The sequence below is a fragment of the Macaca nemestrina genome, chromosome 13, assembly GCF_043159975.1.
Source record: "Macaca nemestrina isolate mMacNem1 chromosome 13, mMacNem.hap1, whole genome shotgun sequence".
NCBI lineage: Eukaryota > Metazoa > Chordata > Mammalia > Primates > Cercopithecidae > Macaca > Macaca nemestrina.
The window spans coordinates 112,472,014-112,488,162 of record NC_092137.1 but is presented as its reverse complement, the minus strand read 5'-3'; the positions used below and the strand labels follow the sequence as shown (position 1 = coordinate 112,488,162).

Sequence of the window (16,149 nt, the reverse complement as noted above, 5' to 3'; positions counted from 1 at the left end):
AGTAAGGCGCTTCCCAGGTGACCAGTCCCTCAGGTCAGACTCGGGGCCCTCGCCTCTGCCCTGTCGCCTTGCCACTGGCCTTGTCCCTTCCAGGCTCTTCTCCAGGGATCCTGTGAGGGGCCCTCGTCGGCGTGCCAGTCCAGCCCTGCGATCTGACACTCTTTCTTTGGTCTATGCTCCCCTCCCGCCCTGCCTCTCTCGTCCTGCTTTCCTGCTTGGAAGATTTATTTGCAGCTGCTGGATTGCTTCTTGCTTCAGGGCCCTTGCTCACACCTGTACCTTTTGCTAAGAATGACTTTCCTTCAAGTATAGGACCTGGCAAGGAACTTCCCACTGATCTTTAAGACTCATCGCAAGCTTTATGTTTCCTAGAAAGCTGGCCCTGACCTACACCCCTCCCACTGGGGGAACTGAGGCCCCTGCCGCTGGGTGCTGGCGCAGCCTCTGCAGACACCTACTGATGCCTGTGGCCTGGGCCGATGCTGGCCACGCCGCCTCCACTCTGCTGGGTGCCCACCTCTGCATAGAGTCTCTGCTATACCTCATGGTTAGAACATGTGTCTCCTTATACCCGGATCGTGTCTCAGCCTCATGCCTCTGGGGACTGACACACCTGTCACGTGGGAGCTACTCAGTGGAAGATAAGCAAAATCATCCCAGACACATGTCAAGAGATTTGTCACTAAAAGAACAGATTGTGTAGGCACGAATGTTTGGAATATTTGTCTCATCATTACATTTCTCTAGAAATACAAGAGCACGTGAATAGCATACATTTTTTGTTTTACAGAGAACTATTGCTTTCTTTAAAATGGCAAAACAGGGTTCGGGGTGGTAGCTCACGCCTGCAATCCCAGCACTTTGGGAGGCTGAGGCGGGTGGATCATGAGGTCAGGAGATCGAGACCATCCTCGCTAACATGGTGAAACCCCGTCTCTACTAAAAATACAAATAATAATAATAATAATAATAATAATAATAATTAGCCGGGCGTGGTGGCAGGTGCCTGTAGACCCAGCTACTCGGGAGACTGAGGCAGGAGAATGGTGTGAACCCAGGAGTGAGTCAAGATCATGCCACTACACTCCAGCCTGGGTGACAGAGCGAGACTCCGTCTCAAAAAAAAAGAAAAGAAACAAAAATGGCAAAACAGGCTGGGCGCAGTGGCTCACTCCTTTAATTCCAGGACTTTGGGAGGCTGAGGTGGGCGAATCGCCTGAGGTCAGGAGTTCAAGACCAGCCTGACCAACATTGTGACACCCCGTCTATACTAAAAATTTAAAAATTAGCTGGGTGTGGTGGCTCACGTCTGTAGTTCCAGCTACTCGGGAGGCTAAAGCACGAGAATCGCTTGAACCCAGGAGGCGGAGGTTGCAGTGAGCTGAGATCTTGCCACTGCACTCCAGCCTAGGCAACAGAGTAAGACTTGATTTCAAATAATAATAATAATAATAATAATAATAATAATAATATAAGATAAAATAAAATGGCAAAACAGAGTTGAAGAGAAAATGACAAAAACTGGATTACTGATCATATTACATGAAGTCATTCAGCAGGGAAATATTTCAGGGAGGCATTTTTCTTTTTCTTTTTAACTTCTAAAAAGCTTATTATGGAAAAGTGCAAAGATACAGCAAAGAAGAGAGAAGAGTGTAATGAAGCCCTGTGTAACCACCACCTTGTTGCAAGAATTGCCAATAGCTTGCTGATTTTAATTCATTTATCTCCACACCTTTTCTTTCCTGGAGTATTTTTTAAAAATCTAAAGACAACCAAATCCTAGACAGTATATCATTTCACCTGTCACTATTTCAAGATATATTCATATTAAATATAGACTTTTTTCTTAACATAATTACCTTTATCACTGCCCCCAAGTCAACAATAATTCCTTGGTGTCGTGTAGTACTTGGTCCGTGTTCAACTTCTCTTGATTGTGTCAAATATATCTGTTTAGAGTTGGTTTGTTTCACTTGGTATAAAAATAAGCCTAGACATTGCAGTTGGTTGATTTTTCTCTAAAAGTACTTTTTAAAATATTCATTTTAAAATAATTTCAGACCTACAGAAAAGTTGCAAGGATGGCACAAAGAATACTTGGATCCCTTTCACCTAGATTCATGAATTATTAAACATTTTGCTACATTTGCTTTACGATTCTCTGTTTGTTCTATTTTTCTGAATCTTCTGAGAGTAAATTGTCCCTTAATGTCTAAATACTTTTGTATATTTCCAAAGAATAACTAACTACAGAATAGATACAATCCCAAATTTTAACACCATACAATGACATAATTTAATCCATAGCTCATGTTCAAATTCTGTAAAATGTCCCAAGAGTGTCCTTTTAGTGATTGTTTTTCCCAGTCCAAGATCCAACCCAGAGTTATGCATTGCATTTGCTGTCCTTTCGCTTTAATCTTCTTGGATCTGGAATAGTCTTTGTGCTTTTTGACCTTGACATTGTTTTCAAGTACAGGCCAGTTACATGGTAGAATATCCTGCAATTTGGGTTTTTAGGATATATTTGCATAATTAGATTTATGTCATATGTTTTTGGCAAGAACACTTCAGAAGCGATGTGTGATCCTCTCAGAGTATCTTATCAGAAGGTACTTGATGCTAGTGTGTCCTATAGTATCAGTAACGCGAGATCTGATTGCTTGGTGAACATGGCATCTGCCGGTGTTTTCCACCTCAAAGTTTTTATTTTTCACTTTAGAATTCATAAGTAATTTCTGGGGTGATACTATGAGACAGTGCCAATATCTGTTTCCTCATTAAACTTTCATCTACTAGTTGTAGCTTGCATGGATGATTTTCTAACTGCATTATGCCTTCTATATTTATTAGTTGGCTATCTGTTGTAAAGGCAAACTTACCCTTCTCCATTGTCTCTTTCTGCCTATGTGCACCTTTCGCTTCATGTTTTGTTCGGTGGATTATGACCCACTCTGCTTACCACTCATTCGCCGTGATCTGGCCAGTGAGATTCTCCTGTGTCTCATGCCATGCCCCATCATCCCTTGAACACTCATATTTTCTGGCACAAGGATATATTCCAGGATCATCTGTGCTTTCTGTGCTCCATCCCTGCATTTGGCCATTTCTCCAAGGAATCTTGGTGAAAGACCAAATTTTAACCACCACTTTTGCATCTAACATTTTTGTGCATCTAACATTTTTGAACTAATATTATTTTAAAGTTAAGCAAGAGATTCCACTTCACAACTAAACAAAACAATTTGAGCTGAGTTAAAAAATAAGCTGGAAAAAGAAAACCCTTCAGATTAACAGTATTTGTTAATTGATACTATAAGATGTAAACAGTTTTTAAAACTCTGGATATAGGCTTCATACCATTTACAATATAAATAATCGAGGGTGTCCTTGGAAGCCTTTGAATTCCTGCTTCATTTTCTGAAATGAATGGGCACTTAGTTGTCTGACAAAATTATTTACCAGCATCACTGAAAGGAACTGTTGTCCCCCGTGGACTCTCTCACTGCAAGGCAGCAGGACTGCCCCTTAAATTGAGCAAGGAAGCTCAAAAATCTTTTAGATCTCTACCTCTTGTTCTTTGCAAGATCTCTCCCATGTATCCCTCAATAGAAGATGGAGTTCTGTTGTTTAGATTATACCATAGCCGTGCCTCTCTAATTTAAGTGTTCATAAGAGTCACTTGGAGTGCTCATGAAAACCACAGACTCCTGGCTCCCCTCCATAAACATGCAAAGCTGGGGCGGGGCCTAGGAATCTGCATTTTAACAGACTCCGTCTGGAGTCACTCAGGGAGAATGACTATCCTAGTGTCAGTTAGCTTGCTATGAATGATGGAGGACCTTTAGCCATGGAGCACATGAAATAGTAATATGCAGTTAGAAAATCTACATGTGGCTACTTGGAATTAGCTCATTATATCTGTTTCAGCAGCCACATCTGAATAGTCTAAAGATAACAGGGCTTTTCATGTGAAAAAAGCTAGAGATTGTCTACAACTTAATTTTAAAAGTGTGTGAAACGGTGTGGTTTGAGAGTAGAGTGAAAACATTTATCACAATGACTCTGAGATCAGAATGCAGAATGAACTGTAGTGACATCAGTGTTCTCAAACGAAAAGTTTGGCAAGTATCAAAGGGAGATGAAGAGACGGCTCCAGAACTCTGTTCGGCAAACTGAAAAAGGTAAGCTCTTCTCACTGCATTGCTTGTTTCAACTTCTGGTCTCTGTCTGAGATCTGAGATGAAGGGCACATTGGATAGGATTCTAAGGATTTGAGTTTCTTTTTTTTTTTTGGTGGAAAAATGATATGTGGTATAAAACATAGTGGAGGAAAGTGAGTCATTAAAATTGAGATGTTTAAGAACTACTAGATTATACAGGAGTATTAATCATAAAATTCTTCCTCTAGCATCCCGCAATCTACCTTTGGAAAGTCCTGGTGTCCCCTGTCCTACAACCACAGTTCAAGAGTTAATGTGGTTGTGGTGAGTTGCTAATATGCTCACCAGAATGTTCCTGGCTTTCTGGCACATGGTAGGATTGTACTTTCCTGTCCTCTTGGTGTTAGTGGTGGCCACGTGACTCGCTTTGGCAAATGCTAAAGTATGAGCGGAATTGGCAGGTGCCAATTGCAGGCGGAGCTTTAAGAATCAGTGCATAATTTATCATGCTCACTTCCCCTGCTGTAGTAAATGGAAATGGTCCAGATGGTAGTAACTGATCTATTAGTCAGACCTGGTGCAAGAGGAAGATGTGGAGTGGAGGTCCCAGCCAACTCACACTGACTGAAAAGTGGGCCACATTGTTTTACATCACAGATTTTGGGGTTGTTTTCTACTGCACTTGACCTAGCACATCCTGAATGATTCAGTAATTAATGGCAACGGTTCATAACCTTTCCATCATGAGGACCTCTTTTTATTTCAATATCCATCGACTTAGAAATTATGTGTTGTGTGAAAGCTACTCTGAATGCAATAGTATTACAACCTTTTTGTATGTTTGAAAATCCATGAGTGGTAGAAATCAGTGATACACAATTATTGGTGGACATATAGACTTGGGAGCTCTTTGCAATGATTTCTTGGTTTTTCAGTGATCAGGTAAAATAAGCTTCACTTTGGGAGACAAAGTCAGAGAGTTTTAGAAAACAGAACTCTGCCATTATATACTGTATGATTTGGGGTTGGGTAATTTCCTTCCCTTATGGACTTCAATTGTCTCATACACAAAGCAGTGATATGCCAGCCCTCCACTGCCTTTTATAGGGTGATTAAATGATAATGTGACAATAAGAAATTGTTTTAAGGGAATACAAAAGATATTTTAAAGTGCATAGTATTACTTACTGTATCAAGTCTGTGTGTCCTCAAATGTCCTTTAAGCCTTGTCTTTAAAAAACGCAGGAAGCAGATGGTTTAATGGCAATGTTATAGACTATCTACTTGAGGACAATTGATTCAGGTTCATCTGTCCTTTCAAAATATTACCTCATAAATATAAAATAAATATCCAAACTTTTGAAATATAAGTGGCTAATCAAAGACTAAAAGTCATTTCAAAAAATTAAGGAAGACATGACAAAGTACAGGATGTGCTTCCAGAATTAAAGCAAAATAATCAAAACATAAACATAAGTGAATTCACTTATATGGATGTGTATATGTATCTATACACATATAAACATCAAATCCAGTTTCTCTTTTTTTCAGAGCATTGTTACTGAAATACCAGGGGTTCTGTGTAGGTCCTGCCGCTTGCTGCACAGGAAGCCAATCACTAAGACATGTTTTGCCAGGGAAGAAGGCTTTAATTGGGTGCTGCAGCTGAGGAGACTGGAGATCATTCTCCAATCCACCTCCTCAACCCACTAAAATTAGGGATCTGTATAATGAGTAAGAAATGTAACCACTGTGTGGAAAAATAGGAATTAGGGAGGGGCAAGAAAGAGGAGTTGGTCAACAGGAAAGAGGTGGTCTTATAGGCAATCATGAGGGGTGAAGGGTCTGGCATCCCATTGTCCAGATGCAGTGACTGGTAAGTTTCAGTGTCTTGATAGTATGTGGGAATCCTGATGGTTGGTTTCCTGAGAGAGGAAAGCTCAGCTAAGACAAATGTAACTTTCTCAAGTTTTAAGACTGGGAAGGTCCGTTTCTATGTTTATTCAAAATAAATCATAAACATCAGTTGACATCAGTTCTATCGGACAATCGGGCCAGTTTCAGTATTTTCATATACATATATATATACGTGTGTGTGTGTGTGTATCATTCACACACACAAACACACACACAGGGTTGACCCTCTGTATCTGCAGATTCTGCATCCATAGATTTAGCCAACTGCAAATCAAAAATATTTTAAAAAAACAATTAAAAAACCAATAAAAAAATTAAAAAACCAATACAGTCTAACAACTGTTTATACAGAATTTACATTATATTATTAGATATCATAAGTAATCTAGAGATACTTAAAGTATCATAGGATGTGCAGAGTATCAAAGGATATGCATAGATTATATGCAAATACTATGCCATTTTACATCAGGGACTTGAACATCTGTGGATTTTGTTATCCATGGGGGTTCCTGGAGCCAATCCCCCATGAATAGTGAGGAAGGGCTATCTATATTTTTTGATATATGTAACAGATATATGTATTTTTTCTGATACATATGTATTTCTGATATTTGTACTTTCTGGTATATATATTTTATATGTGTGTGTATACACACAAATATCAAATTCATTTTCTCTTTTCATTGCTCAGAAAAGAAGAGAAAGTGAATTTTGATAGCAGTTGATTAAATAAATTTTAAAGGCAAAATTTAGGATTTGAGCTTTACATTTTTACAATGGAAATTGTAAGCTGGAAATGTTAACACATTAACAGAATGTAAAAAATTAAACTATAGGTAGAAATGATCTAGGAAAAGCCGAGTTTCTCTAGAGCACACATTTGGAATTTTAAGTTTTTGGGACTTTCAGTCCTTGGCTCCCTGAGGCTGCAGCAGAGCACGGCCGAGACACTGTGCAGAGCTCAGGTTGCTGGGGAAGGCCTCGCCCCTCCTGACCACATTCCGCATCCTTCTTCCTCCAAGAAGCTTATGTCCTGTGTCCTAAGTCTTAGGGAGACTCTGTCTCTAACAAAAAAAAAAAAAAAAAAAAGTGTTAAATGTGTCAGCCTTGACTTTGTCAAAATCAGAATTTTTTTTTTGTTGTTGTTGTTTGTTGTTTTGTTTTTTTGATAGAGTCTTGCTCTGTCTCCCAGGCTGGAGTGCAGTGGCACGATCTCGGCTCACTGCAACATCCGCCTCCTGGGTTCAAGCAATTCTCTGCCTCAGCCTCCCGAGTAGCTGGGATTACAGGTGCCTGCCTCCATGCCCAACTGGTTTTTGTATTTTTAGTAGAGACGGGGTTTCACCATCTTGGCCAGGCTGGTCTTGAACTCCTGACCTCATGATCCACCTGCCTCAGCCTCCCAAAGTACCGGGATTACAGATGTGAGCCACTACTCCTGGCCAGAGTGTCCATTTTTGAAGTATTTGTACCATATCCTGTCCTACATGTCTTGGACTCACCCTGGTCAGAGGGAACAGGAGATTTCCTTTTGATCACGACTCAGCTTTATGCAGGTTTGGAGACAGGGTTAGGTCAAACAATGCCCCTTTTAATGATTCAATCGAACTGGCTTTTTTTTTTAATGAGGGAAAATTTACATAACATAAATTTACCATTTTAACCACTTAAAATGTACAATTCAGTGACTTTTAGTACATTCACAATGCTGTGCAGCTGTCACCACTGTCTAATTCCAGAAAATGTCCAGTCATTTAATTTGTGGTGTTGGGAGGGTGGGGACGGGGCGGATGTCCTAGCTCAAACCTAAAGTGGTCTACTCCTCTGCTCTAGTAGGACAGAACTACCAGAAATCTACCTGCACGGAGGGCAGAACTTGGCTAAGAAAAGCAAGAAGGGTGAGGAAAAGTGTTGGGGAGGAAGTTGGTCCCAGGAGCGTGGCTAGGTGGGGGGTGTGGGGGGCTGCTGCAGCCTGAGTACCCCAGCAGGGCACCTGCTGCCCTGGCAATCTCCCACCTGGCCCTGGGAATTCATATCTGAGTCCTTCCTCTTCAGACATGGAGAGAGGAAAGGTGGAGAAGAAGGGGAAGAAGAGGAGGGCGCCAAGTAAAAACTGAGAGCTCACTTTCACTGGGCACCTGGGGCAAAGGCAGGACTCTGGAGTCCACTTGGGAGCGGACACAAAGCAGGAGGCATCATCCTCCATCCTTGGGGTTGGCGCTTCAAGGTTGCCAGCCCTGAGCAGAAATGGCTGCATTGCCCCTGGTGCCGGGGCCTGAAGTGAGAGCAGAGAAACTAAGCCCGATGCCTGGTGACACCTGAGCAGCCTTGTCGACAGGTGCACTGCAACTTTAGTCTCCCTGGGAGGGAGACCCCGCTCCAGACTGTGAGCTTCTGTGCACCAGGTCCCACCTCCTACTCGTTTTTGTTAGTGAACAGAATGACCCATAGTAAGAACCAACATAGGTGAGAGAAACCAATGCTTGAAGGCATGAGGGACTCAGCAGTGTTTCAGAGGTGAAGCGGTGAGCTAGCATTTCCCTTTTCCCCTTTCCATATGGGGAGGCCTCCTCCCAGGGATGTGCATATTGGGAGGGGTGGGGGAGAGAAGAGGGGAGAAGGGAAGGAGATAGCAGCAGCACGGATCACCCAGGGACTCCATGACATGCAGAGAAAGGCGGCGTTGCTGTGGGGGTAGACGGACATGGTAAGCGGCAGAATTCCTTTAATATTTCCTGCACAGAAATGCAGGGAGGGCCTACGTGCCCACATGCCACAGGGCTTGGGTCACTGGCAGGGCCCTACTTGCATGAGCTCATGATGTGGCCATGAATGTGTGGGTGTATCAGTACTGACTTCATGTGAAAGAAAAGGTTATTTGCGGCCGGGCGCGGTGGCTCAAGCCTGTAATCCCAGCACTTTGGGAGGCCGAGACGGGCGGATCACAAGGTCAGGAGATCGAGACCAGCCTGGCTAAATACGGTGAAACCCCGTCTCTACTAAAAAATACAAAAAACTAGCCGGGTGAGGTGGCGGGCGCCTGTAGTCCCAGCTACTCGGGAGGCTGAGGCAGGAGAATGGCATAGACCCGGGAGGCGGAGCTTGCAGTGAGCTGAGATGCGGCCACTGCACTCCAGCCTGGGCGACAGAGCGAGACTCGGTCTCAAAAAAAAAAAAAAAAAAAAAAAAGAAAAGGTTATTTGCTTGAATTTAATTATCGCTTTGCTTGAGTCTGTAGATTATTCATTAAAAACAGCCTCAGGAAAACAGGACTTTCAACAGAGCTAAAAGAAAAAACACTGATCAAGAACTCTGGGAACTCCGGAGCGGCCTGAGAAGAATAGCTTGAGGGTTCCTGCTGAAGGCCACACGAGACTGACCAAGAAACTAATGACTAAGACGTGCCTGAGACTTGTGTACATTACACAAAAATGCTTTGATCATCATTTGCACTCCCCTAATTTCCCGTAGAAACCCCTAATCTGGAGATACAATTCGGAGAGGTCATTTTTGAACATGAGTTCACTGGAAATAAATAAAGCTAACTTTCTCAAATAAAGCTAACTTTCTCAAATTATTTCTCACTGTAAATAAATAAAGCTAACTTTCCTTTTCACCAAAAACCTGTCTTGTGAATTTCAGCTTTCAAGCCACATGTGGCCCAGACCCGAGTTCGGTTCCATGGCCCCCGCACCCGCCACTGGCTCTCACCGCTGTGACTGGGGAGGCCTCATGGTGTCATGTCTGGGCACTTAACTGAGCATGCAGATGCCCTACCTTCTGACCCCTGCTCCGCCCCTCCCAGTTTTGTAAATTAGGCAAATGACTTAACCTCTCTGTATCTCAGTTTTCTTATTAAAATAGGGGCCTGTAAGAGTTGATGTGAAAATTACACAAGTTAATAGATGTAAAGTGTTTAGATGCAGGCACGCTATGGGCTGAATATTTGTGTTCCTGCAAAATTCCTCTTGAAATCCTCACGCCCAGTGTGATGTTAGAGGCAGGGTCTGGGGAGGGGATTAGACCCTGAGGATGAAGCTCTCATGAGTGGGATCAATGTCCCAGAAAAGAGACATGATGAGAACTGGCTCTCACTCTTTTGGACATGTGAGGACACAATAAGGAGACGGCCACCTGCAAACCTGGAAGCTGGCCCTCACCAGACATCAAGCCTGCCGGCGCTCTGGTCTTGGACCTCCTTCCAGAACTGGCAGAAATAATTTCTGTTGTTTAAGTGACCCAGCCTGAGATAGTAGCCCAGACTGACTAAGATACCTACACACGGGACTAGCTATTATTACTGATATGGACAGGAGATGGGGAAAGACTGGGTAGAAGAAGGCGGTTTCCCAGCAAAGGCCCCACCCTCAAGCCTGACCCTCAGCCCTATATGAGGACAGGCATTCCTGTTTTCATGCCCAAAACGTTGCCTTTTGGCCCACCACGCCCCCCAGTCCTGCCCCCATATAAACCCGAGATCTTAGCAGGCACACACGTAAGTGGCTGAACGTCAAGACTAGCAGACCAGAGATGGTCTGGATGCCGAGGGGAGTTCAGCCAGGGGTGGTGGAGAAGAGTCCAGCCACTGGATGGCCCGACTCCAGGGGAAGACCACCTTCCCGCTTCATCCTCCCATCTGGCCCCCATCCACCTTGCTGAGAGCCACCTCCACCACTCAATAAAATCTTGCACTCATGGCCGGGCGCGGTGGCTCAAGCCTGTAATCCCAGCACTTTGGGAGGCCGAGGTGGGCAGATCACGAGGTCAGGAGATCGAGACCATCCTGGCTAACACGGTGAAACCCCGTCTCTACTAAGAAATACAAAAAATTAGCCAGGCATGGTGGTGGGCGCCTGTAGTCCCAGCTACTCGGGAGGCTGAGGCAGGAGAATGGCATGAACCCAGGAGGCGGAGCTTGGAGCTTACAGTGAGCCGAGATCGTGCCACTGCACTCCAACCTGGGCAACAGAGCAAGACTCTGTCTCAATAAATAAATAAATAAATAAATAAATAAATAAAAATCTTGCACTCATTCTTTGAGTCCGCGTGTAATCTGATTATTTCAGGACACTAGGCAAGAGTTCTAGATACAGAAGGGTATCACACTGGTCCTCTGCCCTTGTGATAAGGCAGGGGGTCCGTTGAGCTGATTAACATGCAAGCTGTCTGCAGATGGCAAATCTGAAAGAGCTTTGGAACATACACCCACTTGGGCTTTGGGAATCACAGACACCACCCTTAGATTTTGCTGTTGTAGGGATGGAGCCCAAAAGTGTTCACCTCAACCTCTGCACCTGTTCATCTGCATGCTCTCCCTAGGGGTTTGAGCTGTGGGTGACCAAGCAGGTGAGCCACACCCCTGTCGCACGCCCTTCAAGGGGAATCAGGGAGCTCTCCCTTTTCATTATCACTACTGTTACCCACTGTGGCTACCTTTCCACATGGATCTGCCATCAAAGGGGGCAAGACAGGGTCAGACAGAACCTATGAGGCTCAGGGATCTTGATGAAGGAATCAGGGGTGGAAAAAGAAGAGGTTCAGTGCCTGCTCTTATTTCTCGAGCTAGACTTTCAGGGCACTTCAGTTCACAGAAAGGATTGAGAGATAGGGATCTTGGGGATTGTGTCAGGAAGCAGAGGGCTCAGAGCCGGACTCTTGTTTAAACAGGAGGAAGGAGTGAATGGTCCAGGGAAGGGATGGCCATCCTCCCCTCTTGATGGAAGATGCAGAACCTCCCAGCCTTGGTCCGCCAGGTCCTCTGGGAGTGGGGAAGGTGTGGCCAGGAGCTAATCTGCTGCCCTATGGGAGAAGGATGGAGGATGGCAGGTTCCATGAGTAGGCAGAGAAAGGCTACAGTGGCTGCAGAAGGAAATGAGGGGTGGGCGTGCTCCTGGGATGTTGGACAACGCAGGGGGCAGTGGGAGCCAAAGCTGCACAATTTCCCTGGTCAGAGGAGGCTTTGCAGCTCAGACTGCTTGTGGGGATGTGATGTACATAACTTACTAACCTAGGTCCTTAAGTCCCTCTGAGGCAGGCTCTGGGGCAGGGCTGATGTCACAGATAGAAGATGAGCGGCGGATTGTGCAGATTTGGACCTGCAGTAGGGCACCAGAGCTGGTACCTTTCCCTCTCTTGCGGCAGAGGCAGATGAGAGCTTTGTGTTTCTTTCAGCTGTTCCTAATCAACTCTCCAGGCTATCACTCGTAAAGCATTCCCACGATTAAAGAAACCTATGAGATCTTTTTAAAGAATCCAGACTATTTCATAATACCGTGTATATGTTAAATGCATTTTGCCCACTATGTATCATAAATGTAGGACGCAGCTTCCCTCAGCTGCAATTACAGCAAAATAGGAATGATAATTTACTGTGTGAGTCTGAACGCCCACGCAAAGCTTTGATCAACTGGAAAGGTGCTACTTAAATACACACCGAGAGAAGAGAAACAGCATTCTTACATATTTGATAAATTATTCAAGAAGCCAGTGCTCATTAACTCCTTACTCTGGTGATTTCCGGTTTCACATTCATGGGCTTGAAGAGCCATTTCTGACTGAAAGCTTAATCCTGGGAACATGCAAAAATATTTTTATGCTTTCCTATGATCTTTGAGAGAATGAGCTCAAATGCCACCCTCGTCTAGGCACCTGTGTTAGTCAGGATTCTCTAAAAAGACATAACTCATAAGATGGGGGAGTTTATTAAGAAGAACTGACTCACACAATCGCGAGGTGAAGTCCCACAGTAGGCCGTCTGCAAGCTGAGGAGCAAGGAAGTCAGTCCAAGTTCCAAAACCTCAAAAGCAGGGAAGCCGACAGTGCAGCCTTCAGTCTGTGACCGAAGACGTGGGAGCCCCTGGCAAACCACTACTGTACATCCAAAAGCCCAAAGGCTGAAGAACTTGGGAGTCTGATGTTCCAGGGCAGGAAGCAACCAGCATGGGAGAAAGATGAAGGCTGGGAAACTCAGCAAGTCCGCTTCTGCCACCTTCTTCTGCCTGCTTTATCCTAGTCTCACTGGCAGTTGATTAGGTGGTGCCCACCCACATGGAGGGTGGGTCTGCCTCTCCCAGTCCACTGACTCAAATGTTAATCTCCTTTAGTGACACCCTCACAGACACACCCCGGAACGATACTTTGCACGCTTCAATCCAATCAAGTTGACAGTTAACAGTTAATATTAACCATCGCAGCACCTCTGCTTTATCCCACCACCACCCAAGATGGGACAGAGGAGCATTACTTTTCTGGGATGGAGGCTGTCCTTGTGTAGCTGGGTTTGTGACTGCCCAGCTGACACTGGACATATATAAGTATAGCCTATTTCCTGGTACCCACTCTTGAGGAGCTTATTGCTCTTTGTCATAGACCGCCCGGTTTGTGCTCCCCACGACATTCATGTTGAAACCTTAACCCCCACGTGATGGTGTTTGGAGGTGGGGTCCTTGAGAGGTAGTTAAGTTTTGATGAGGTCAGCAGGGTGGAGGCCCCGTGATGGGATTAGTGCCCTTACAGGAAGAGGAAGAGACCAGGTTCTCTCTACTCTAAGCCATGTGAATATACGGAGAGAAGGTGCCATCTATGAAATAGAAAGTGGCCCCCATCAGATACCAACTGTGCCGACACTTTGATCGTGGACTTCCCAGCCTCAAGAACTGTGAGAAATAAACGTTACGCCCTCCAGCCTATGGTGTTTTTGTTATAGTGGCCCCAACAGACTAAGACCTCTCAGGAATCTTTCTCCACTCCCACATCTGGAGGGAAGGTCAACAGGATCAAGAGATCTGAGCCTCTTCCGAACACATCTCCTTCCAGAATTGGAGATCTTCACACACTTTAGACTCCTTTTTTTTTTTTCTTTCTTTTTTTTTCTGAGACAGAGTCTCTTTCTCTGTTGCCCAGGCTGGAGTGCAATGGCTTGATCTCAGCTCAAGGCAGCCTCCACTTCTAGGTGATTCTCTTGCCTCAGCCTCCCGAGTGTGTGGGATTACAAGCACCCGCCACCATGCTCAGTTAATTTTTTTTTTTTTTTTGTATTTTTAGTAGAAAAGGGGTTTCACAATGTTGGTCAGCCTGGTCCCGAACTCCTGACCTCAGGTAATCTACCTGCCTTGGCCTCCCAAAGTACTGGGATTACAGGCGTGAGCCACTGCACCCAGCCTGGACTCCTTTTTTGAAGGTTTGAGCATATGAGTGACAGGAACCCCTGCTGCCCCACCCCACTGCTAGCATTCTCACTTCTGTCTGTGCATTTCTTTCCCAGCAGCACCAGGGGGACATCCCCAGGGGCTTTGCTGAGTTCACCAACCAAAGGTGCTTACAAATCCTGAAGCGAAGGAGCACCTTTCCTTCACCCTGAGGGTGAGTAGGAAGGCCCACGTGGCCTCTGGGTTTCAGAGGACATGACATACCCGGGCCCAAGCTGACCCGATATCTTCTTTCCCGACGTACCCCTGGTTTCTGAAAATATTGAGTCCCAATTTGATAACAGCACTGGCAGGTTTTATAGCAGTATGTGTCCTGGTGAGGGTTCTTTATGTAGTATTTATCCCTCAAGCACTTATAGTGAATGATGCTGTCAACTAAATAGAAAGATGAGAAGTATAAATATTGTCTTCCGGAACGGCTGTGTATGGCAGTGGTGTTTCTCTGACGCCATTATTGCCCGGCCTGCTAGCACTTACTTACGAAACCCAGAGCTCTTTTGTAAGCCTTTGCTTTGTTTGGGGGTTGGGGCACTTATTTTTTGGAGTATTTGCATACCACAGCCATAAGCCTAAATATATAACGTGTACATATTTTAAATAACATGAAATTTAAAAAACAGTTGATTGGAACCTAAACATTTCAATTCTGAATGATGTTTCATTGCCAGGCCTTTTCAAAATTTATTATTCAGAATTTATTAATATGCATTATTCATATTTTATTATACTATTATATGAAATAGTATATTTATATATATTACATATAATGTACTTATATAAGATATAATATATAATAATATTTCTTATATGAAAATTAATATGATATATTTTATACATTTCATATATGAAAATTCATATATGAAAACAGATTTCATTATATTATTAATTCATTAATATTTATTAATTTTAATATTCATTTTTATTATTCAAATTTTATTATTATTTAATTTCCTAGCTTCCTTCCCTTTTTTTGGCTCATTCCTTTGCTCCTCCCACCCCCGGCTTGCTTCAGGGATCCTGGGCTCCTGCTTTTCCTGGAGAATAGTCTTGTTTTTCCACATTTTATCCATTTGGTCATGCTGACTCCCCCAGCCTGGGCATTTTTGACACTCTCTCTACACGGGGACCCCATTTCAAGTTACAGACTAAAGGTTTTAGATTTCTTCCATATCCCGAACTATCTTGGATTTCTCGCTTCTTTGTGCTTAGGCCCTGCTGACATTTTTGTTTCTTTAACAGTATGCTGTCCATGCCATTTCCATGCTAAGACGTCTCCGCTGACTCTCGGTTGCCTGTGGTATCTCACTGTCTCAGGTCACCAGATGGGAAATTAACACCAACATGAAAATCCAAGTCTTAATTTCGCAGCACTGAGCCCCCAACTCCTCACAGAGAGCCCCATCAGCCTCCCTTCCCCAGTTATCTGGGGTTGCCCAGGGGAGGTTCACAGGTAGCCAGGCACTCAAAAATGCCTCTTCCTATATTCTTTAATAACAGCACGGCTTGTTTATAGCTCTTTTAAGGAGCTTGCAACACTATATCAACACTGAGCCTTCTAAATTCCTGGACCATAGGGATGAGATTTTCTTCATCCTGCTATTTCATACCCAGCCTAGCATGGTGTCTTATATGCAGTGGGTAGGTAGTAAACAGTTATATTTGAGCTTTCAGATGATAGGAGGACTCCTTGACTTGGGCTTCTTTAGAAAATGAAAATAATATCTTCTACTCTGTCAGAGAAAAGAAAAGAGGATTAATTACGGCAGCTTTGATGGGAGGACATTATTTAGGAGTTACAAAGCAATCAGTCAGTTGAGAATTGAACAGTAGGTACAGCATCAGCTGTAAAGAAATTG

General features: G+C 44.0%; 1 pseudogene; it reads left to right on the top strand.

Moving 5' to 3' along the window:
• The window catches only part of LOC105490325 (protein ILRUN-like), a 29,971-nt pseudogene extending 14,397 nt beyond the window's left edge, over nt 1–15,574 (top strand).
• Nucleotides 15,575–16,149: the final 575 nt, after the last annotated feature.